Source organism: Berghia stephanieae, chromosome 10 (assembly GCF_034508935.2).
Source record: "Berghia stephanieae isolate SIO BIC M18660-M18661 chromosome 10, UCSD_Bste_1.3, whole genome shotgun sequence".
NCBI lineage: Eukaryota > Metazoa > Mollusca > Gastropoda > Nudibranchia > Aeolidiidae > Berghia > Berghia stephanieae.
This window is the reverse complement of record NC_088369.1, coordinates 28095295-28116075: the sequence shown is the minus strand read 5'-3', so window position 1 is coordinate 28116075 and position 20781 is coordinate 28095295. Positions and strand designations below refer to the sequence as shown.

The window sequence follows — 20781 nt, the reverse complement described above, 5'->3', positions numbered from 1 at the left end:
GTGTATTCCTCTTTGTTGGACTTTGTGATTGTGTCCGGATGAGACTTAAAGGAGATCTCAAACTTAGTACATTGGTGGTATGCTCTTGGATCCCTATTTGTTCCCAGTTCCCCTTTGTCTTACTTTCTCTTGGGTGCTTTAATTGTAATTCTAGAACTTTTTACTATCCCATTTTCTTCCTTTTTACTGGCGTTGATATAACCTAAATGTAATGCAAGCGCCGTAAAACCCTTTAAAAACAACAAAAAACATCTCTTTGTTATGCATTGCATTAGTTGTGTTTTACATATAATTTGTAAACATTTGAATGTGTTCCGCTTAGTGGGGACCTGTGCTTATGTCAGGATGAGATATTTAGGTGATCTCAAACTAAGTGCACTGATAGTGTGCTCTTGGAATCAACATATGTTGCCTATTTGAACTAATCCCCCTTTGTCTGTCTTTTCCTTGGGTACTTCAATTGTAGTTCTAGAACTTTTTACTATCCCATTTTATTCCTTTTTATTGGCGCTGATATGACCTTAATGTGTTGTAAGCGCCGTATAACCCTTAAAAACAAAAACAAACATTAAACCCATAAAAACAAACAAACCTCTTAGTGGGAACCTGTGCTTGTGTCAGAATGAGACTTTTAGTGACCTCACATAGTAAGCCGGGAGGTACATGCTGTGTCTTCTATCCCCCCATACCCGTTTCCCAATTGTTTCCTGTCATTGTCTTGGAATGAGATAACTTAGTTTTGTCCTGACCCTGGCCGGAGTCCTTGGCTGGGAGGGAAACAGTCGAATGTACAGTTATAATTTTGGGGGATGATATTTTTTTCCTTGTAAATCATCTCTCTGTTATGTATTGTATTATGTTTAGTTTACATATTATATCATATGATTTGTAAACATCTGAGTGTATTCCTCTTAGTTGGGACATGTGCTTGTGTCTGAATGAGACTTTTAGGTGCTCAGACTAAGTACTTTGACGGTGTGCGTTTGGAATCTACATCTGTTCCCTATTTGAACCAATTCCCCTTTGTCTTAACTTTTCTTGGGTGCTTTAGTTGTAATTCTAGAACTTTTTACTATCCCATTTTCTTCCTTTTTACTGGCGCTGATATGACCTTAATGTGTTGCAAGAGCCGTAAAACCCTTAAAACAAACAGACTTTTCGTGATCTCAGACTACTCATGCTCAATGATAGTATGTTCTTGGAATATAAATCTTTTCCCTACTTGTACCATTAACTTTTGTCTTGCATTTTCTCGTTGCTTTTAATTGTAAATCTAGAACCTTTTTTGACTATCCCATTTTCTCCCTTTTTACTGGTGCTGAAATGACCTTAATGTGTGGCAAGCACCGTAGAACCCCTAAAAACAAAGACTGGAACTCTGACGGATGTACCCTCGCAAGAGCTCATCGGTCAGTATTTGCTGTGTCTTCTAACCCCTTTTTCTGTTTCCCAATTGTTGCCTTTGTCTTGGAATGAGATTACTTGGTTTTGTCCTGATCCTGGCCGGAGTCTTTGGCTGGACTGGGAGGGAAACAGTCGAAAGTATAGTTATAGTTTTGTGAGATAATATTTTTTTCCTTGTATATCATCTGTTATGTACTGATATATTTGATTGTTTTGTTTTGTTTTTTAAACTTGATTTGTAAACATTTGTGTTGAGTTCAAGTGAAGTCAGAGACTTGATCAGAAAGGTCTCCCAGCACCAGTGGGGAAGGGACACCACCAGAGGTACAATGAAAGCACACACGCACACAAAAAAAAATGATAATAATTAGGTGAGACAAAGGGGGATTGGTATAACTTGGGAACGGATGTAGATTCCAAGAGCACACTATCAAAGTGCTCAGTTTGAGATCACCTAAAAGTCTCATCCACACACAAGCACAGCCCCCCCCCCCCCCCCCACTAAGGGGAACACACTCAAATGTTTACAAATCATATATAATATGTAAACAAAACATAATACAGTGCATAACAAAGAGTTGATTTACAAGTCAAAAAAATATCCTCTCCCAAAACTCAAACTATACATTTGACTTTCTCCCCAGCCAGGGTATACGGCTGGGCCGGACAAAACCAAGTAATCTCATTCCAAGACAAAGACAGACGGCAAGTTGGAAAACAGATATGTATAGTGTATAGGGGAATAGAAGACACAGTTAGTGCCTCCCTCCCCACTATGGAGGTCAGGAACCCCACCCAGTCCCCAAAGGTGAAAGAAGTGTGAGATCCTTATTATCAGCAAGGCCACATCAAGAAAATGGAACAAATTCAAAGGGGAGCTTCGAGGTTTGTTAACTAACAATTGGAATCAATAGTCTGATGATACGTCGCCCAGCAACGGCGAGCAGCGTGGTTCTAAACAAAGAAAATCGGTACTTTTTATTCTTCATGCTGGCTAGAACTTTTCAACTTTTTGACTTGAGTCAAAGTCGAAGTCAAAACACGATCATATTTATGTTTTTTCCTCTGGATTCACTTACATGCTCGTCGGGGAAATATTTCATAAGGGAGTCCGCCATTGTTCCGATAGTTTAGAACCAGTACTAAGTTACCATGCGTCATTACGAGGGAAGTGACGTCATGACTGTTGAAGAGTATTACTAGCGCGAACCTCGATGCGTTATTGAGGCCATGAAATTGTTGCAATGGAAAACACCGGAGAGTAGGCGGAAAGAGATACGCCTCCAAATTCTCAATAAAACAGTAGATCTATACCCTTTCTTTAAAAAATATAGCTTTGTGGAGAACATTGTGCTTATATGAGTCAATAAAAAAAATATACGGCGTACAACTCTACTGAAAGATTTCAAAATTAGAAATGTATTTTTTACAGATAGATAAACAGATAACTTGATTTCCTTTTATGATTTAAAGTCAGTTTGAAAGTTCGTTGAGTCAAACAGATATCATAAAATATGTACCGACGACACTAACACTCTAAAAAAACAACCAATTTCAACACTGTAAAAAGTTGTCAGTTTGGCTTTTTTACGCAAATCGTTGTATTCGAAATAATGTACAGTAGACTCTGGATAAGACGATGCCCAGGGGAATCGGGAAAAAATCGTCTTATCCGAAAATCAACTTAACCGGAGTGTAACCAAATGAGCAAAAACGCATTTGAACAAAGCAAACCAATCTAGAATAAGTATGGCCCTTCATATCGCGCGCTATTCGCAGTCGTTGCTTGGTCGTGTTGAATTAACCAGAGAAGTAGAGGTCCCTGTGGTCGTCATCAAAGGCTCCTACCCCGAATAGCCCCAAAGAGGAATCAGAACACATAAAAATCGGAATTTAAGATTTAAAAAAAGCGGAATCAACTTACTGTTATTGACTATGACATGCTTTGCAACAGAAAATGTAATAGACAATCAAAAAGTACTCAAATGATAAAATATAAAATGTGTAAAAATGTACAGATTTTGTAAAGACTTAAAAGGGGGTCGAATAATAATAGAGAACACACAGGTCCTGGCCGTCTCAGAGCAAAGCATTGAATGGATGGATTTAACCTTGTCAGGCCCCCCCCCCCCCCCCCCCCCACACACACACACCTAATCAAACAAACGCGCGTGCCGGTACACACACCTAATCAAACAAACGCGCGTGTCGGTACACACACACACACACACACACACAAACACACACAGGGCTAAAATTAAATAGGGAAAGAAGCTGACCGTACTCAATAATATTATTACCGATTGAAGCCAACATATAATATTACCAAGGTCATTGACCTCACAAATTGGAGTCACCATAATAATAATAATACTTCGGTCAACCCCCCTGCCAAACATATTATAATATTATCCGACATCAGCAGCACACACTTTGAAGGGACCAATCAGACACACAAAAATGTGTGTTGATTGACCATAGGAGATGCTGACGAAATAAGCCATATCTCACTTTTTTTTCACTAGAGATTTTTTATTTTATTTTCCTCGATTGGAAAGGTGAAAAGCGGAATTTTTGCCTTGAATGTGGAATGTATACCAATTAAGTGAAAATATTCCGCGAAAAGCGGAAGGGTAGGAGCCTCTAGGTCAAGGTCATGCTTCTTGTAAATCGCCAAGACAGAAATAGCTGGTATGCCAATTTCCTATGCGATGATTTTCTGGGACATGCCAAGCTTTCCAAATGCATCGAATCTTCCTTTTCCGCGATAGGTCTGCCATTGTAGTTGTAGAAGACTTGAATTCTTGATAAAATTGATACTAATTAAAAGGGCCATTACATAGGATGGCCTGGGATTAGAACAAAAAATAATATTGAACTTGAAGTTGCGACAATGTAAAATTTGAGATGGAGAAATTAAAGTTATTCAGTACTGCTTATGTACATTGAGCACGGACGTCAGGCAAAGCACCTTCATCACATCGATGTGCGCCAATCGTTCGCGGATATTCTTAACCACTGAAAATTCTTACTGGTAGTTAACCAATGGAAATACTTGTTTATTTGTGATTTTATTGTGGTCATGAGTGATAAGAACATCGACTTATGTGGAGTTGTTTTTTTTTTTTTTTTACCAATGCTATATAGGAAGAAGAGGGGGGGGGGGGGGGGGGGGGGGGGCAAGAAAAAAAATCGACTTGGGTAAAAATCGACCTAAGCAACGTCGACTGTATTCACTTAATGTAAATGTTGCTGCTCGAAGCTCGAAGAAATAAATATTAATGTGAAATTGAATGTAAGCGAAAAGGAAGATTCGATGCATTTGGAAAGCTTGGCATGTCCCAGAAAATCATCGCATAGGAAATTGGCATACCTTTGCAAATCCTCTCAGAAAATGAAATGCCAAGACACATAGTGATTTTAACAGATGCTAAGAAAATTCTGGAGGATATAATGATGTCCTTTGCGGATGATATAGACGCCTTGGTGGAAGACCTCATGAAGCTAAGCAAGTTTACCAACATTGTACTGCAGTGGATTCCAGGACACTGTGGGATACTTGGAAATCAGATCGCTGACCAACTGGCAAAGGCAGGCAGTCGCATGCAGCAACCCTCCCCAATGTACTCAACAGGAGAAATTAACAAAATGGCCAAATTTATCCAGTCTCAGAGATGGAGAGAGAAGCACCCAGAATACAACATGAATGACCCAATCAAGGTGCTCGACAGAAAGGAACAGGTCATCATCTTCAGACTGAGAACTGGACACAACCAGTTAAAGGAACATATGTGGAGGATGTCCAGAGCAGGTGCCTCTGGACAATGTGACTGCGGACTTGAAAATGAAAATGGACATCATGTCCTAATGGAATGTCCAAGGTACAACCAGTTGAGAAGGAACTTCTGGCCTGACCCAACCCCATACTCAAAGAAGCTGTACGGCAGTGAGGACGACCTCAGGACCACTGTGGGCTTCATTCACCAGACCGGACTGACCATGTGACGTGACGGGAACGAAGAAGAAGAAGAATGTAAGCTTCAGTTTAATTACAAAAACAGATCAAATGAATAAAATAATAAATAAGGGATGTCGGTATAAGTATAAATCATTAGTCTCAGCGGCAGGAAGTCATCTGTTTCATTCATCCTGTTTTGTTGATAAAGGGGAAACCCGAAACGTTCATTTGATCTGGTTTTTAAAAAAATTAAATTGAAGCTTACATTCAATTTCACATATTATTTATTTGTATTCACTTAATCACTTTAAGGATTTCAGATCTACACTAAGTTTTCAACCGTTTTTATCTATTTATGACATCAAGTACATATTATTATTGTCCCTTTGGTGCTTTCAATGTGATGGTTTCGGGTGGATAATACCCAGGTTTAACTTATGGCCACACCCTCACCTCTATCTGTCCTGTATAAACATCAATACAGATATTCCTGAGTGAGGAGCTGTCCGATTGGCTTTTTTCAGCAAATCGTGGCATTCATAATGATATTATTTACTTGATCACATCAAGGTATTCGGATTTACAGAAATTTTAATTGTTTCATCGATTAACAACATCAAATAATATTACTGTCGTTTTTATGCCATCGATGTGATAATTATTGCCCTGGGAAATATTTAGTTAAACGTTATCGGCAAACTGTCAATGGGAGCGATCTATATTCATGTTTTCGTCCAACCTATTCATCGATCACATGAATTTTTGCTGTACAATGATTGGAGTTTCTCAATGTATCTTAACACGCTGCTTTGTTTATGAACGTTGTAAACATACCCATGTATCATGCTGAGCAAAATGACCAATTGTAACGTTGGTTATTCTTAAAATGTGAACACTTTTCACTATGTGGGTCATTTTGAGCACACTTTGCAATATGACCAATGACCTCGAGCCATGGTCTATTGTATAAGAAGTCACATGGAAATGTTATATAGATCTGTCTAGCTTCAAGCCCGAACAAACCAAAAATAGACATATTATGATGGAATACTTGATACTGTTCGCGTCTGCTTCAGATTTTCATTTGACCTCGGGATTAAAGTGGTCAAGACACCCATTTTCTTTCATGTGAGTTAGATCAGTGTATGTTACTTAGTTTTGAATTATGAGCAAACTCTCAATTTTACCAATCAACAATCAAAACATGACACCAGAATACTGTAAGGTAAGTTCTCGATCCCAGGATCGGGGAGACATTCCGGAAGCCCCTACATCCCCAGTATTCTTTCAATTTGTATTTTCACCGTTGATATTTTGACAGGCGTTTATTTATTCAATTTGTCATCACATAGAAGCATTTTAATAACTCTAGAACAAACCTTGATAGATTTGTGAAAGTTTAAAATTTCCTTATTTGACTATTGTTTTGATTCTCGGCCGCCATTTTGATCTGTGAAGTATTGAAAAGTAGTGCAAAGCAGTCCGTGGTTTTTTTTTTTTCTATTAAGGTTAGCTCGAGATCGGAGGATTTTTAAAAATTAGGGTTAGCCATAAATCTTAGCAAAGGTGCTAGGGTGTTTGTTTTTCCTATTATTATTAGGGTTAGTTAAAGGTACTAGGTTTTATTTTTTCTTGGGGTTAGTTGAGGGAATATTATTTGAGTTGTTTCCCTTTGTAGGAGCTTTCGGAAAGCCCCCCCCCCCCCCCCCCCCAGGATAGTCTTTCAACTCTGCTCAAGTCTGGGTTTATTTTCGCAGTTGATTTTCTTACCACAACCTGTTTTCACACACGAACTGTATGTTGCTGTGCCACGCTATAGTGGCTTACACTTCATGTTGGGCCAACAGAAAAATCAAGAGGTACAATGTCGAATGAAAATAGTTCTTTCCCCGCGAAATTGCGGGCTTTTTACTAGTACTTTAAAATAACAGCAGTTACTCTACCACAATATATTACAAAACAACACTGTGCACTCACAAGAAATTATCATATTAATCTCACCATTCCAACACATATAAAAGTTATTTCCTAAAAATCCATCACGGAATGGAATACTCTCTCACCAGATATTCTAGATATTACCAACAAAAAATCTGATCAACTATTAAACTTTTATTATTCAACTCAATGACACAACAACAACAACAATAATAATAATAATAATAATAATAATAATAATAATAATAATAATAATAATAATAATAATAATAATAAAATAATAATAATAATAATAATAATAATAATAATAATAGTAATAATAATGATAATAATAATAATAATAATAATAATAATAATAATAATAATAATAATAATAATAATAATAATAATAATAATAATAATAATATGTTTGTTGTTTTTGTTTGTTTTTAAGGGTTTTGCGGCGCTTGCAACACATTAAGGTCATATCAGCGCCAGTAAAAAGGAAGAAATGGGATAGTAAAAAGTTTTAGAATTAATATTAAAGCATCCAAGAATAAGGCAGACAAAGGAGAATTGATTCAAATAGGCAACAAATGTAGATTCCAAGAGCACACTATCAGTGTACTTAGTTTGAGATCACCTAAACGTCTCATCCAGACACAAGCACAGGTCCCCACTAAGAGGAATACACTCAAATGTTTACAAATCATATAACACATAAAGAAAACATAATACAGTGCATAACAGAGAGATGATTTACAAGGAAAAAAATATCATCTCCCACAACTAACTATACATTTGACTGTTTCCCTCCCATCCAGGGTATCCGGCCAGAGCCAGGACAAAACCAAGTAATCTAATTCCAAGACAAAGACAGAAAGCATGTTGGAAAACAGTGATAGGGGGGTAGAAGACACAGTAGGGTAGTAGGACTACAGAACTTCAATGTTTCCAAATTTTGGCAGTGGGGCAATTCCACAACCTGGGGGTGTGGATTTACCCCGGATACTTTGATGTTAAATAAGTCTTATACAATGGTTAAGTTTTTAATTTATGGGGGGTTACTGTGTTTAGAAAACCTACATTACATCGTCCATGAACAAATAGGCTGACTTTTCTTTTTAAATTTCCTCAGGAACACTCTGAATATCTTATGAACGCTGCATCTTAAGATGGTTCGAAATTACAAACGGAAAACTGTCGCCTATGACCCTGAAGAAATGAAGAGGCAGTGGATCTTGTTCTACAAGGTACAATGGGCTACAAGAAGGCAGCCAAACTCTACGGGTTAAAGTGGGAGACTGTGCGAGACCATGTCAAGAAAAAGTATACAAAAATGGGTAAGTGAATTGTCAAACTCTATGCAAAGATTCTAGATCTAGATTTTAATTTAGTTTTAGTTGATTTTCTGACAGGAATTCCTCCGATCGTCAAAGAACTGTTGCCAATGGGTGGAAAATTGCTGATAAGCCCATCACAATCTAGCACTGCGGTTTTTTGCCGCCGCAAATGGCGAATCACGGTTTTTCGTGGCCGCAAATATCAAATCACAGCTGCGAATGCTGGAGACGGTGCCAGCACATTATGGGTGTGGGATGTACGATTTACTTTTCTTTTATAAAAAAAAATGTAAATATAAACTTGCGTTGACAAATTCTATGTTTGAAGATTACTGAAATCCAAACTTTTGATTATGTTTTCATTCACAGGTGCTGGAAGAAACACAGCATTGACTGCAAAGGATGAGAAAGAACTGGCAGAATGTCTGACACTTCTGTCACGCTGGGGATTTGGACTAACCCGTCAGGAGACAATGGAAGTTGTGAGAGAGTATGTCCAGTCTCTTGGGCGTGAAAGCCCATTTACGGATGGTGTGCCTGGGCCTGACTGGCTTGAAGGATTTATGTCGCACTTCCCCGAACTGCGTCTGCGCAATCCAGAACAGCTGAAAGCCAGTCGTGCCAAATCATCAGCCAACAAAGGAATTTATGATGAATGGTTTCAGCTGGTGAAGTCTACACTGGAAGAGAATGACCTTCTTGGGAGGCCAGATCGCATTTATAATGTGGATGAGAGTGGGTTTCCTCTTGATCCAGCCGACTGAAGATCATCACTGAAAAAGAAATATCCCACCTGTATAGGATCATTGGAGGATCAGGTCGGGATACGATAACTGTTCAGGGCTGTGGAAGGGCAGATGGTGTGATGTTGCCACCTTATGTGCTGTACGCTGCAAAAAACCTCAGTTCAAAGTGGACCGAGAACGGGCCTGAAGGCGCAAAATACAATGTATCAGATAAGGGGTGGATGGACACTGTTTGTTTTCATGACTGGTTTACAACACAGTTAATCCCCTCCCTCCCTCCAGCTCGACCAGTCGTGTTAATCTTTGACGGCCATGCTTCACATACAAATGTAAAACGATCTTAGAGGCAGTGAAGAACCAAATTATTATATTGAAACTCCCCCCGAACACCACTCATGTCTTGCAGCCTCTTGATGTTGGAGTATATGGGCCCCTGAAAACTTCTTGGGAGCGTATTCTGGTCAAGTTCGCCCGGCAAAATTTAGGCACCCCACTAACAAAGGAACTCTTTCCAAGTCTCCTAAAGAGCCTTTGGAACTCTGATGGAATTTCTCCTGAGAACATAAAGGCTGGCTTCAAAAAATGCGGCATCATGCCTTTTAATCCTTCCCAAATATCAGAGTCAGTGTATGCTTCAGCAGAATGTTTTGACCGCCGGGCTCCTGATGTTACTGTGCGCTCCACGTTGTCACAACCATCAACATTGCCTGCTCCATCATCACCTTCACCGGCAACTTCATCTGCTCTGCCTGTTCCATCATCACCGTCAACTTCATCTGCTCTGCCTCTTCCATCGTCAACTTCATCTGCTCTGCCTCTTCCATCATCACCTCAACCGTCAACTTCATCCGCTCTGCCTGTTCCATCATCGCCTCAACTGTCAACTTCATCTGCTCTGCCTGTTCCATCATCACCTCAACCGTCAACTTCATCCGCTCTGCCTGTTCCATCATTGCCTCAACCGTCAACTTCATCTGCTCTGCCTGTTCCATCATCGCCTCAACCGTCAACTTCATCCGCTCTGCCTGTTCCATCATCGCCTCAACCGTCAACTTCATCTGCTCTGCCTGTTCCATCATCGCCTCAACCGTCAACTTCATCCGCTCTGCCTGTTCCATCATCGCTTCAACCGTCAACTTCATCCGCGCCGCCTGCCACCCCTCCACAACCACCATCCTCATCACCACAGCACTTGTCTGACCACTCATATGTAAATAGCCAAAGCACCATCAAGGATTTTTTCTTGAAGCGTCTGACACCGTTGTTGTCAAAGTCAAAGTCAAACACCACTGCCAACACTGTTAACAGGCAACGTGCAATTCGGCGCCAGTATGGCGAAAGTCTGACGGCAGAGGAATCCATACAGCGTCTTCTGCAGGATGAAGAGGAAAAGGCAGCTAAGAAACGACCTGCTGCTAAGGGGAAGGGCCGGGGGAAGAAATCGAAGGCAAATGACTCTGAAAATGCCCCTCCACCACCTCCAGTGTTACAGATACCTGGGGGAGACGACAATGACAATGACAGTACTGACATTGATGACAGCGACGATGACCCGGACTGGAGACCCGTTCGTCCAAGATTCAAACGAGCAAGAAATGTTTTTGATGACTTTCAGTTTGAGTAGTTTCGATTTTAGTGATGACTGATATCATAGTGAAACATTTCTTGTGTTATTCTTTTGTCTCTATGTTTAAATTCTTTTATTCTAAGATAGTTTTGTATGTGAGACTGTAGGCCTATTTTTGTTTTTTTCGTAGTATTTTAGTAGTATTGTGAATGGGTGTGGAATTGCCCCATATTTGTTAAGACAATAAAAAAAACAAAAATTGAGATTTGCCCTCAATGCCTTAGTTGGTGCTATTTTTCATTAGTGCTTCAATATGGTGCATGGGAGTGTGATTTGTGGTCAAAATTTGGGGCATGTGCTATGGTTACATTGGCCTAGTTTGTAAAATAAAAAAGTATGGTGTGGAATTGCCCCTAAAAAAAAGTAAGCCCTCATTCCGCACACTACCCATTGAATTCACCACAAAAAGTGCTTCACAAAGGGTCCAGCAGAGCTGCACAAGTTCTACTAGGCATTTTAGCGAAACATGACCCCTGTACTGTAAGTGTAAGATGCCATTACATTTCTTTCCCGACAGAAACCATGTTGCTACCAGGCTAGGTATTCATTTCCAACACTTCAACAGTCAGCGACAACACAACTACTTTTAGTCATGTCAGACCAGCCAACCAACCACAACCATTTGAAAAGATCATACTTTTCAAAATAACAAGGGTAATTTTCTAATATTATTTCCCCCCAAAATCGACATGTGCAACCATATAAAAAATTCAAATTTAATATTCACTGAAGATATGGAGACTTATCAAGCCAGGACAATTCTGAAATTCCAGTGACAATCATCAGATTCTTACCTTCAACTATTCCGCTTTTATCATATTCTCCCTTTTCGTTACAAGCTCTATTTGCATTTAGCATATGATGGTCAACATTCCCATTTTATCATATTTTGGACCTCAAAAAGTATTAAAATATGACAAATCATACTGGCTGGCGCAAGCCTGTGATGTCCCACATAGTCGTGATGACGGCCATACAGGCCTCGACCATTAATGATAATGTAGACTGTAGACAACAATATTGTGGTAAATATCTTAACAATAATGTGCTCCATTGTTGTTATCTACATATCGAGCACTATTTCTGTCCCCGCAGTTAATCGCGGCCGCAAATTTCACCCTTGACCACAAAAAGCCGCAAATTTTTATTTGGCCGCAATTTTCGCCGTTTTTAGGCTAAATTGACCATTTTTTGTTTTAAAAAAACCAACAAAAGCTATGAAAAATTGTGAAAAGACGGCGACTTTCAATGCTAGCATCCACAATTGGCACTAAATAACGGACAAACATGTCTAGGCCAAGCCTCCCATCTCTATGGCCTAGCCCAGGCTATTGGAGATCCCAAGCTTTGTTTTTCGCCTTTTTTTTTCTCTATATCCTATTATGCTGCCAACACTTTTGTTTCTTATAACATGATTTCTCTGAATGATTATCTACTTAAGTAAGTAATAAATTATTATTTATTATGATTGTCTATCTATAACTACTGCAGAAAATAGAATTATCTAGTTTCAAGAATCTACAATCGAGACAATTAATGCTAACTAACTGACAAATAATTTGATATTTCACGAGGAAATTCCTATTTTTATTTTATTGCATTCAAAAATTTTACTTTTCAAAGTTTAATTCTTTTCCTTAGATATTTATCACATTTATCATTTATGTAAACAAAATGTGTTCTATTAAAATATTTTTCATGAAATGCAATTTCATTTTTAGCCATAAGTTGCACTTAGTTTTCATGATATGATTATGATTTTTCACGATTTTTTCCATGTTTTTCATTCAAAAACCCATTAGGCCTATATTGAAATATAAAGCAATAATAATAATAATGCACAAAATTGGATAGTAAGTAGAGAATACAAATTTAATGTGCCCCCATAGGAAAATGGATTTTGTTTCTCTTTCCTTGTGAATAGTTATTTTTTTCTTCTCCTTAATTAGTTTTTCAAATTTAAAATTTTTTTTTGCGATTGTTCACTTTGATTTCCCAAATTTTAAGAAGCTAAATAGTTAATAAAATATTTTGATTACTTCCTTCTTCTATGCCTATTATTATTATTATTATTATTATTATTATTATTATTATTATTATTATTATTATTATTATTACTATTATTATTATATTTCAAACCATTCAAAATGGAAATAAATTCATGTTGACATGTTGTGACATCAATATTCTACAAAATGCCCTATTTGTGTCAATTTTTTACCGTACATGTTGTTTTAATTGTTTGAATTTTGTAAAACAAGCGGCAAATTTTTCTATTTTTAAGGCAAATTTTACCATTTTTTAATGGCATATTATTTTGGCAAATTTCGGCGTTTGAAATGGCAAAAAACCGCGAGGACAGCTATTTGTACCATTTTGTATCACAACACGCTTTAAAATATTATATTTACAGTGCAACCTATGGATAACAACCCCTGTATAGCGACATTGACCTCTGTTCCCGATGTTTTTGGTTATATATTATTAGTAATAAAAACCTCAAAATAGCGACATACATGTTAGATCAGTAAGGTCGCGTTTTCGAGCCCCCATCAGTGCAAAATTTTTATTCTCTATTGTCTTCTGGCACTTTCCTACTCACTTCATTTCCTTTTAGTGTTAGATACCTGTCTGAGTTCAGTGGACGTTAACTGATATCAGGAAATGCTGTATCCAAGGGGGGCAATTATGGATATTCATGGTCTTATAATATGTTGCAAAGCATGGAAAATAAGAGCCTCATTCACTTTATTTGTTATTGTTTGTTTTGTTTTTAGGTGTTTAACGGCGCTTTCGACACTATTTAGGTCATTTAAGGACCCGTTTCTGTCTTTTATCAATTTTTATCGGCCTTGAGGGGCCAGAGCTGCTCAAAACGTGTACTGTTGTAATAAAATCTTTATAAAATCATAATAGTTACATGTTTGTTTTGTAAAAATATCTATTTACAATTTCTGCAGGAGTTCACATTCCTGCAGATACTTTAAAATTGTAAGCGGATCGACCGACTGGAACAGAGACTTCAAGTCTCTGTTATCATAATGTTGTGACCTTATCTGTTCTAATTCTGTACATTCAATTAAAATGTGTTGGACTGTGAGGTCACAGTTACATGTTCTGCAGAGGGGTTTTTCATCCCTCTCCGCGGGTGGTTGGATGGGAGCATCACCCTTGAATCATATACCTATGATGTTCGCATGGGTGTACGATCCGATAGTGATGTCGTTTCTTCTTCTCTTTACTAGCCTATCCTGCTTCTTTGGTTTGTGATTGTATTTTTGACAGGGGATATTTTTTTTCTGTAAATCTTCTACCTGTTTGTTCTTGGTTATTTATAATTTAGCTTATGATATCTTTAGGTTATGATTTTGATTTACATTTGTATTATTTTTGTTAGATTGCTTGTTTTTTTGTTTCAGCGGTCTCTCATATAACCTCAATTGTGTTGGAAGAGACCTAAAGCAACAAACAAACAAACAAACATCCCTCTCCAAAAGGAAACGGTGAGTGAGGGCAGTATGTCCGATCCGGAGTCGGGTTATTTTGACCTCGTCTCTTCTTTTTAGCCCCGAGTTGGGTCTGGGGCCGAGGTCACTTTTGTTTTAATTTGTTATGTACGTCTCGACTCCAGGATCGTTCCCATTCCTTTCGGACGTATTTTTTTATTTTGATCTTTAAATCCGCGTGTGGGATCTTACTGCCCTCTTGTAATTCTTGGCTCACCGCCTCTTTTGCCAGTCGATCCGCTTCTTCGTTCCCCTGGATACCGACATGACAAGGTACCCAGAGAAAACAAACTTTCTTTTTTTTAATTAATAATTTATTTGCACCTTCCAAGATACTTATGAGTCTTGGATCAGTGCAATAAAAATTTGAGATCCCCTTAAGTACGGACAGCGAGTCAGACAAGATCAAGAATTTGTTTTTATTCGATCTCTCAGCCAAACGGAGAGCATTTAGAATTGCTCTCGATTCCGCTGTAAAGATCGAAACATTTCTATCCAGGTGAAGTGATCCTGTGCCTTCCGATGAGTGATAGGCACATCCTACTGCATCTGCGCTCTTTGAACCATCCGTGAAGATGTGAGTATGGTTTTTGTATGTTTGTAATATTGCTTTTAGTGTCTGTTTGTAAATATGTGGGTCTGTTTGTGATTTTTCGAGTTTTGTTAGATCCAAATTTATGTTTGGTCTATGTATGGACCATGGTGGTGTCTTTGCCTGGACGTATGGATGTATCCTATCTAGACTGATGTTCATGTCTGCGATGTCTTTTTTTATTCTGCAACTTAATGGTGGTGTCATTTTTGGGTGCTTGCGAAATTTTTCTTCTAGTGTCCTATCCGTGTAGTGTACGTGTTTGTGTGCTGGGTTGTCGTGCAGCGATGTGACCTTAGTAACATACTGGAGAGCCAGTTTTTTCCTCCTGAGATGGAGAGGTGGCTCATCTGCCTCAGCATAAAGGCTTGCCACTGGAGAAGTGCGGAAAGCCCCGAGTGCCAAGCGCAGTCCCTGATGATGAATTGGGTCCAGCATGCCTAAGTAGGACGGTTTTGCTGAGCCGTATACAAAAGATGCGTAGTCCAATTTTGATCGAATAAGGGTTCGGTATATCTTTAGAAGAGTGTTAGTGTCCGAACCCCATTCCATGCTCGACAGAACTCTCATTATTCTCATTGCTTTCATGCATCGCAGTCTGAGATCTTTGATATGGGCGAGGAAATTTAGTTTCCTATCAAAGATCAAACCCAGGAATCGGGCTTCGTCCTTTACCTCAATTCTGGAATTGTTGAGATAAAGGTCAGGCTGTCTGATGCAGGTGCGTTTTCGGCAGAAGTGGACAGCTACTGTTTTTGATGGGGAGAAGGAGAAACCATTGAGATTTGCCCACTCCGACAGTTTGTTTAGTTGGAGTTGTAACTGTCTCTCAATGGTGTCCATACTCGATTTACTTCGATAGCATACAGTCTGTCATCTGCATTTTTTGCCAAATTGGGACCTAAAATTTGCCAAAATTTGCCCAAAAAACCCCCAAAATTTGCCAAGAAATTTGCCAAAAAATTTGAGGAGGAAAACTAAGCGTTTCAGTAAAAATTAACACGCGATACAGAAAAAAATTATATAAAAGACAATTTATTACATTTAAGGACTTGAGAAATGAAATGACTGTGATTAGCGTTGTTACAAAGATTTTAAAGGATCATTATCCGTAGAGAGTAGCTTCCCTTGGTTTGGGCCCAGGCAAAGCTGCAACATTTCTCAAGTTTCGCACTTTTTTTTCTTCGTTATTTTGTTTCCGCTTCTTTTTTTTCACCAGAATTTGCACGCGATTTGCCAATTTTCCCAAAATTTGCCACGATTTGCCAATTTTCCCAAAATTTGCCACGATTTGCCAATTTTGGGAAATTTGCCAAAATTTGCGGATCGCCCTGATATTTGCGGCCGCAAGAAATGCAGATGACAGCATACAGTGAAACCTCCCGATAACGACACCTCCAAATAACGACAACCTCCTGATAATGACATTGACCCCAGGTCCCGATTTTTTTTCTATTTAAGATAAGAAAAAAAAACCCTCCAAATAATGACGCACTTTTTGATAAAACCTCCGAATAACGACATCATTTTTGGCAGTTTTCGTAGATATCTGATACTAAAAATAATGAGTATGGGTACTCAATGTTTATAAAAATAAAACGATTCCTGCTTGAACCAATGAGAACGCAGCATTTGAAACCAATGAGAACGAAGCTTTTACCACCATTAGGTCCAGTGAGAATACGAGTTTCGCCAACCAATGAGAGAGCAAGTTAACCGACCAATGAGTATGGCCGTTGCCGGATACTTAAGTGCGGGCGTTAACGACTGCATGGCATTATCGCTATCGCTGATCTTCGACCACTGACTGCTAAGATGTCTTCTACAACTACCACTCCAGCCAAGAAAAGTAAAATATTCACCATTGATGAAAAGATCAAGATCTTGGAAGCTGTTGACAATAATACAACGAAAAAGAAAGACATCGCGGCCAAGTATGGAATACCTCACAACAGTCTCTCTACGATAATAAAAAACAGAGAAAAGATAATGAATACCACTACCACAGAACCATAGATGAAGAAACCACGCATGGCAACAAATGCATCAATTGACGAAGCTGTTCTGACCTGGTTCAAGATGACACGAGCCACCAATGCGCCGACATCAGGACCAATAATATGCGAACAGGCAAAGCTGTTTGCCACCAAGCTCAACGTCCCAAATTTCCAAGCAAGCAATGGGTGGTTACAGAAGTTTAAACAACGACACGGCATTGTGTTTAGAGTAGCCAGTGGAGAGTCGGCTTCAGTCGACACAGATGTTGTGGCCAATTGGACTCAGTCAACCCTGTCGAAGATCTTGGATGAATATGCACCCGAAGATATATTCAATGCGGATGAGACGGGGCTGTTTTACAGATGCCTCCCAAACAAGACTCATACCTTCCGAGGTGAAGCATGTCATGGTGGGAAGCAGTCAAAAGACCGCATGACAATCCTCGTCGCAGCCAATGCAACAGGAACAGAGTAGCTACCGCTGTTCATCATTGGGAAGTCGGCGAATCCGCGCTGTTTTAAGAACGTGAAGTCGCTGCCTGTGGAGTATACTGCCAACAAGAAAGCCTGGATGACAGCATCAATCTTTGAACAGTGGGTTCGAAAGCTTGACAGAAAGTACCTGCTGCAAGGACGGTCCATTGTTTTGGTGATAGACAACTGCCCTGCACACCCCAAGATACAAGACCTGAAGGCCATCCGGCTAGAGTTCCTGCCCCCCAACACCACAAGCCACACCCAGCCATGTGACCAGGGCATCATTAACGCATTTAAACACCGTTATCGGAGCAGAATCGTACGCCGTTATCTGGATCATATTGAAGCCAGCCCTGTCTCAACATTCAAGATTTCCGTCCTGGATTCCTTGTACCACATGTCGTGGGCTTGGCACATGGTTACCCCTCAAACTGTGGCCAACTGCTTCAAACACGTGGTTTCTACAAGGACAGTACTGATGTTCCAATTCCAGACCCGGTGGCTGATGAGTTGTCTGCCATGTTTGAGCGCATAGATGACGTCGAGGTTACCCCCGAAGAATATGTCAACATTGACAAGGACTTGGCATCCACTTTTGAAGTGTCGGTTGATTCCATTGTCACAGATATTCTTGAGTCAAAGACACCAACAACAGAAAATCAAGACGATGATGATCTTGACGGCAATGCTCCACTCCCTGTTGTGACGGCCAGTGAAGCGGTTATGGCGCTAATAACTCTCAGAACTTTTGCCATGCAACATGACAGCGGTGCGCAATTATTCGACATGCTCATCCCAATGGAGGACAAAGTGTCTGCTATCATTTCCAGCGCCAAACATCAAACAGTGATAGAGGATTATTTCAAGCCAAACAAGTCTTGATGTTCATAACAAGGATTGAGTTAAACAAAACAAAAAAAAAAAAATAAAAAATAAAAAATAAAAAAACATCTTTAATGCGGCCATGTGTTCCGTTGAATTCAAACAGCTGTTCATATGCCGGTCCCCAGCCCGGATAAACTGCAGAGGGAAAATGGGTTAATAAAAACTGGTCCCGCGGGCCTTACCACGCCCACTTTGTCCGCCATCTTGGAAACCTCTAAATAACGACACCTCCCGATAACGACATAAAATTTCGGTCCCGTGGCATGTCGTTATCGGGAGGTTTCACTGTACAAGAAAGTCATCAACATATAAGGAACAGTCAACATTCTGTCTCATTGCATTCACTATTGAGTTTATTTTAATCTCAAACAGAATGGGAGACAGAATGCTACCCTGTGGAACTCCCTCTTCCTGATCAAATGGATCAGAAAAGGTGGATCCTGCTTTGACCTGAAAGGATCTGTTGTTTAAAAATGCTCTGACAAACATTGGAATTGGAAGGTTTCCTCGTAGACCAAGATTGTGCAGATCTTTGAGGATTCCGAATATCCAAGTTGTGTCAAAAGCCTTTTCGAGGTCAAAGAAGATTGCTACCATTCACTTTATTATTTTCATTTGAAAAATCAGTTGTTGTTCTAACCAACAGTCCAAATTTGACATTATCGTGGTTAAAACATAGTCGTTTTGTTTCCTTTCTTTGGGGGGGGGGGGGGGGGGGTAGTAGTTTGTGGATCTACTAATTTTAAGTGCTTGTAAATTTTGGAGCACTTAAATAAAACAAATGTACGGCTATGATGGCCATTCCTACTCCCGATCTGCCTCGTCCCAGGCTTACCAGGTTTATATAAAAGCCTAGGGAATCTCTCGCTCGCTCTCTCACTCACTCACTTCTCACGTTGACATTCCCATTATTCCATCACTATCATTCCTAGAAACAAAATCTACCGTTGTCAGCCAACAGTCTTCCGACGACTCAAAAACTCAATGTTAATCTTAAAATGGCTTTGGAACTCAGAGAACTCCTCAAGACAGTCAACACCCTTGAAAAACAACAAGAAATTTTTGGGAAAGAATTATTTGAGGAGAAGAAAGAAAACCTAAAACTAGAAAAAGAAATTCTTCAAAACTCTAAGTAAAAGGAAATGCAAGCATTGAAGACTGTAAATCATTTAGAGGAGAATGAAATCCCTGCCTAGGGAATCTCTTGCTCGCTCTCTCACTCACTTCTCACTTTGACATTCCCATTATTCCATCACTATCATTCCTAGAAACAAAATCTACCGTTGTCAGCCAACAGTCTTCCGACGACTCAAAAGCTCAATATTAATTAAAAAATGGCTTTGGAACTCTGAGAACTCCTCGAGAGAGTCAACACCCTTGAAAAACAACAAGAAATTTTTGGGAAAGAATTATTCGAAAGCTCAACATTAATCAAAAAATGGCTTCAGAAATGAGAGAAATCACAGAGAGAGTCAACACCCTTAAAAAACAACAAGAAATTTTTGGGAAAGACTTATATGAGGAGAAGAAAGAAAACATAAAACTCGAAAAAGAAATTCTTCAAAACTCTAAGGAAATGCAAGCATTGAAGGAGACTGTAAAAATGGTGGAGAACAAGATGAAACATTTAGAGGAGAATGAAATCCCTGCCTAGGGAATCTCTCGCTCGCTCTCTCACTCACTTCTCACTTTGACAATCCCATTATTCCATCACTATCATTCCTAGAAACAAAATCTACCGTTGTCAGCCAACAGTCTTCCGACGACTCAAAAGCTTAATATTAATTTTAAAATGGCTTTGGAACTCTGAGAACTCCTCGAGAGAGTCAACACCCTTGAAAAACAACAAGAAATTTTTGGGAATGAATTATTCGAAAGCTCAACATTAATCAAAAAATGGCTTCAGAAATGAGAGAAATCACCGAGAGAGTCAACACCCTTAAAAAACAACAAGAAATTTTTGGGAAAGACTTATATGAGGAGAAGAAAGAAAACATAAAACTCGAAAAAGAAATTCTTCAAAACTCTAAGGAAATGCAAGCATTGAAGGAGACTGTAAAAATTTAGAGGAGAATGAAATCCCTGCCTTAAAAAATGAGAATGTGAAACTGAGAGATGAAATAATCAAAATCAAAACTCTGAGGAAATGCAAGCATTGAAGGAGACTGTAAAAATGGTGGAGAACAAGATGAAACATTTAGAGGAGAATGAAATCCCTGCCTAGGGAATCTCTCGCTCGCTCTCTCACTCACTTCTCACTTTGACAATCCCATTATTCCATCACTATCATTCCTAGAAACAAAATTTACCGTTGTCAGCCAACAGTCTT

The 20781-nt window shown here is 39.1% G+C and overlaps 1 pseudogene; it reads left to right on the top strand.

Annotated features, from left to right (window-relative positions):
- The first annotated feature begins 9015 nt into the window (after positions 1 to 9015).
- LOC144980625 (uncharacterized) lies at positions 9016 to 11087 on the top strand (annotated as a pseudogene).
- The last annotated feature ends 9694 nt before the right edge of the window (positions 11088 to 20781 follow it).